The sequence below is a fragment of the Nelumbo nucifera genome, chromosome 7 (genome assembly GCF_055504915.1).
Source record: "Nelumbo nucifera cultivar China Antique chromosome 7, China Antique-T2T, whole genome shotgun sequence".
Classification (NCBI taxonomy): Eukaryota; Viridiplantae; Streptophyta; class Magnoliopsida; order Proteales; family Nelumbonaceae; genus Nelumbo; species Nelumbo nucifera.
In genome coordinates, this window is record NC_142655.1 from 23,142,540 (window position 1) to 23,147,169 (window position 4,630).

General features: G+C 37.0%; 1 pseudogene; it reads left to right on the top strand.

Moving 5' to 3' along the window:
* The first annotated feature begins 1,753 nt into the window (after positions 1 to 1,753).
* Positions 1,754 to 2,200, top strand: LOC109114437 (secreted RxLR effector protein 161 pseudogene; annotated as a pseudogene).
* The last annotated feature ends 2,430 nt before the right edge of the window (positions 2,201 to 4,630 follow it).

Below are 4,630 nucleotides of genomic sequence, written 5' to 3' on the forward strand. Positions count from 1 at the left end.
TTACCATTTTTAGACAAATGCATTCAAAGGCATCATTGGAGCTGGTTCATGCTGACATTTGTGGTCCCATGAAGACACCTTCCTTCAACAAGAGGTACTTTTTTTTCTTTGTTGATGATTTTACTAGAATGATGTGGGTATATTTCTTAGATGCAAAATCATAAGCATTGCCTACTTTTATTCAATTCAAAGCTTTAGTTGAGAAGCAAAGTGATCACAAATTAAAAGTTTTGAGGACTGGTAGAGGAAAAAAGTTTACATGGAGAGAATTTGGGAAGTTTTGTGAAGAACAAGGCATTAAAAGAGAGTTGACAGTAAGACATACCCCACAACAAAATGGGGTAGTTGAAAGAAGAAATAGAACCATTGTAGAAATGGTAGAAAGCGTGATGCAAGGTAAAAATCTTCCCAAAAAATTCTGGGCTGAAGCAATTCATACTGTTGTTCACATATTAAATTGCTCTCCCACCAAAGCCATGCAAAATAAAACACCTTTTAAAGCATGACACAAAAAGAAGCCTATTGTTAGCTCATTTAGAGTGTTTGGCTGCATTGCTTATGCTCACATTTCCTCAAAGAAGAGAGAGAAGTTTGATGGCAAAGGTGAGAAATGTATCTTCCTTGGTTATAGTGATGAATCCAAGGGTTACAGATTGTTGAATCCAACTACAAATGAGTTGATAATTTTAAGTGATGTAATATTTGATGAAGAGGGGGCATGGAACTTTGAAGAAAATTCCCCACAAACAAAGAAATATGTTATAGAAGAGGAAGAAGTGATGCCCAATGACCATGAGCACGGTATAATTACATCAAATGCAAGGCCAACAAACTCAAGAAGATCAAGCTCAAGAAGTTTTAGCCCAAGAATGAATCCCTTAAAATGAAGAAAGGTACATTCACTTCAAGAAATCTTTAATTCTTGTGATGTTGCATTTCTTGCATTAGAACCACAGAAGTTTGAAGAAGCTTCAAAAGAAGAAGTTTGGGTGAAAGTTATGGATGAAGAAATTGAAATGATAGAGAAGAGCAAGACATGGGAGTTGGTAGATAAACCCAAAGAAAAAGAAGTGATTGGACTGAAATGGGTTTACAAAACAAAGTTCAATGAAGATGGATTAATCCAAAAGCACAAAGCAAGATTAGTGGCTAAAGGTTTTGTCCAACAGTTGAGGGTAGATTTTCATGAGACTTTTTCACCAGTTGCAAGAATGGAAACAATCAGAACTGTGCTTGAACTTGCTGCTCTCAACTAAAACTACAAGTATTTCAATTTGATGTGAAATCAACCTTCCTAAATGGAGATTCAGAAGAAGTTTATGTTGAACAACCACAAGGATATGTGATAAAAGGAAAGGAGAAGGTTTACAAGCTTCAAAAAGCTTTGTATGTCCTAAAGCAAGCACTTTGGGCATGAAATAGCAAGATTTATAAATATTTTCGTAAGAATGGATTTGAAAAAAGTCCAAATGAGCCACCACTCTATGTCAAGAAGGAAGGTATGCATGATTTTATTCTTGTTTGTCTTTATGTTGATGATTCGATTTATACAAGTAACGACCCAAAATTGTTGAACGAGTTCAAATCAGCAATGACTAAGGAATATGAGATGACTGATTTGGGGTTAATGAGATACTTTCTTGGAATTCAAGTGAAGCAAATAAAATGTAAATTTTTTATGCCCTAAGAGAAGTATGTCGATGATTTGTTAAAAAGGTTTCATATGCCAACATGTAAACCCCTAACTACTCCTATGGCTGTCATTGAAAAGTTGTCAAAGGAGGATGGAGCAGAATTGGTAGATGCATCAATCTACAGAAGCCTTGTTGGTTCCTTGATTTATTTTACTAAAACAAGGTCAGATATTGTTCTTACTGTGAGCATTGTTTTAAGATATATGAACAAGCCAAGTAAAGTTCATTTTGGATCAGCAAAGAGAATACTTAGATATGTGAAAGGAACCAAGAAATTTGAGCTTAAATATGAAAGTGAAAACTGCAAGCTGGTTGGATTTTCAGACAGTGATTGGGATGGTGCCATAGATGAACGAAAAAGCACAACTACATATGTTTTCTCTTTGGGAAGTAAAATGATCTCTTGGCCATCAAAGAAGAAAAATACTGTGGCACTTTCTTCAGCTGAAGTAGAATACATTTCAGCCACTAGTGCATCTTGTGAAGCAATTTGGCTAAAAATCTAGTTTTTCAGCTATTGCAATGACCAAAAATCTAGTTTTTCATGGAAGAACAAAGCACATTGAACCGAGACACCAGTTCATCAGAGAGTGAACTGAGAAAGGAGAGATTGAATTGAAGTTCATCAAGACTAAAGATCAAATTGCTGATATCTTCACCAAGCCCCTAGCTTCTGAAAAATTTTTGCATTTAGATCTCTAATGAAAATTACAAATTAAGAGGGGGTGTTGAAAAGTAAGAGTGGTAATTTTATAATTTTCCTTTATGATTTGTCTTTTGTATTAGGTGGATTGTCTTGGGAGTTGGAAGCTGAAAGGTCTCTACCATAAAAGTAAAACTCCTTTATATGTCTTATAATTTGATATATTTTGTAAACAGAGCTCAAGAAGTTAAAAAAAAGTAAAGCCAGAGCTCCACGTGGGCTTTTCATATTTTTCTCTTCTTCTCTTCATTCTTTATATTCCTCTTCTCTTCTAAAGATTTTTTTCTTGCTTCTTCCTTTGATTTTTACCACCACACTTCTGTTGCTCCAATAGCTTCGAAGCCATGCAAAACATTGAGAGCTTAATGATTTTGTTAAGATGTCAGCAAGTTTATCGGTTGTAGAAATATACTTGACATGAACTTGTTTGTTGGAGACTAACTCTCGAACAAAGTGAAAATTGATATAGCTGCATGCTTTTTGTGAGAGTGTAAGACTGGATTGGCATTGAGACATGTGAAACCCACATTATCACACCACACAACGGTAGGCACAGAGAGAGAAATATGAAGTTCATGAACAAGTGATTGAATGCATAATACCTCAGAACAAGCAGATGCCACACTAAGAAATTCTGATTTAGTACTTGATCTCGCCATAGTAGTTTGCTTCTTAGAGGACCAAGAGAGAATGTTAGGCCCAAGAATAACAGAGTACCCTCCTTGAGAATGATGGCCATCTAGGCACTTGGCCTAGTCTACATCAGAATATGTGTGAAATTGCTGAGAGGAAGAAGGGTGAATAAATAGACCATGATCCAAAGTAACTTTTAAATAACAGAGTATCCGTTTCACAACCACAAGATGATGTGTGGTGGGACAGCACATAAACTGGCACATCTTGTTAACAGAGAAGGCAATCTCAGGGCGAGTGATAGTGACATACCGGAGAGCACCAACCAATTGCCTGTACAAAGTGGAGTTGGGTAGAGGATCACCATATGATTTGGAGAGCCGAGTACCAAAAGACATTGGCGTGGAGACAGGCTTAGCTGACTGCGTGGAGCTCTTGTGTAGAAGATCGGTGATGTATTTTGTTTGAGAGAGATGAAGAGAAGAGCAACGAGAAGCAACCTGAATTCCCATAAAATATGAGAGGGTACCAAGATCCTTAAGCTTAAATGTAGATCCATAGAATTAATGAGAGAAGAAATGGCTTTAGAATTCAGTCTGATAGTGACTGGCTTGATTAAGGGACTCAAGGTCTGATGATAATCGATGCCTTCCCATTGAGTATAGCCTTTTGCAACAAGGTATGCTTTAAACTACTCAATGCTTCCATCAGCCTTTTTCTTAACGTGATAGTTAAAGTAAAAGAGAAGAGTTGTTTTCAAAGATTTGGTCAAATTTCACTATATCGAATGCTTGTACAAGACTGAATATATACACAAAAATAATAAAGAATAAATTGGAAACAATTACAAGAATAGAAGCAGAGAAATAAGGACAGAAGCTTTAGTAGGAAACTTCCTAAGAGGAGAGTTTCCTTTTTGCTTTGATTGATCTCTTTATAGTAAGACTCCTTTGTATAGTAGCTGGTCTCTTTTAGCAGGGAGATTAGAGCCTTCTTTAGTAGGAGATCTAGAGCTCTCTTTGGTAAGAATTCTAGAGCTCTCTTTAACAAGAAGGCTAAGAGGGGAAGAGCTAAGGTTGGTCAACTCCTCAATAGTGATACACCCCATCTAATGATGTTAGCATTGGGAGGAAGCGGTACTAAAGCCCATGTACCATTGTCAATCAAGGTAGTGAATTCCTTAGTCATAGCATGACGCCTTCTGGGATCCTAGGAGGCTTGGGTAAAGCCGGTTGGTTCAGTGTTGGGTAGGTATTTGGTGACTGAGGAGAGGGTCCAGAACAAGTTCGATCAGGTGGAGGGGGTTCAAGGGCAGGAGGTGATGGTGGTGCTGGAGGTTGAAGGGTAGTGGCTAATTAACCGGTTTAGTAGATATACAAATGTTTCAAAAGCTTCAAGCCAATAAGTAGTAGGAACAGAGCTAGCAAATAACATGATAAGGCACATGTCCACAATAGAACAATGCTGCATTCTGAAACACCATTTTGCTGCTGAGTGTGTGACATGAAAAACAATGAGAAATTCCATGCTATGAAGAAATAATGCAGTAAATTTGTGAAATTCACCTCCGCCATCTGTTTGTAATATTTTAATGCAACAA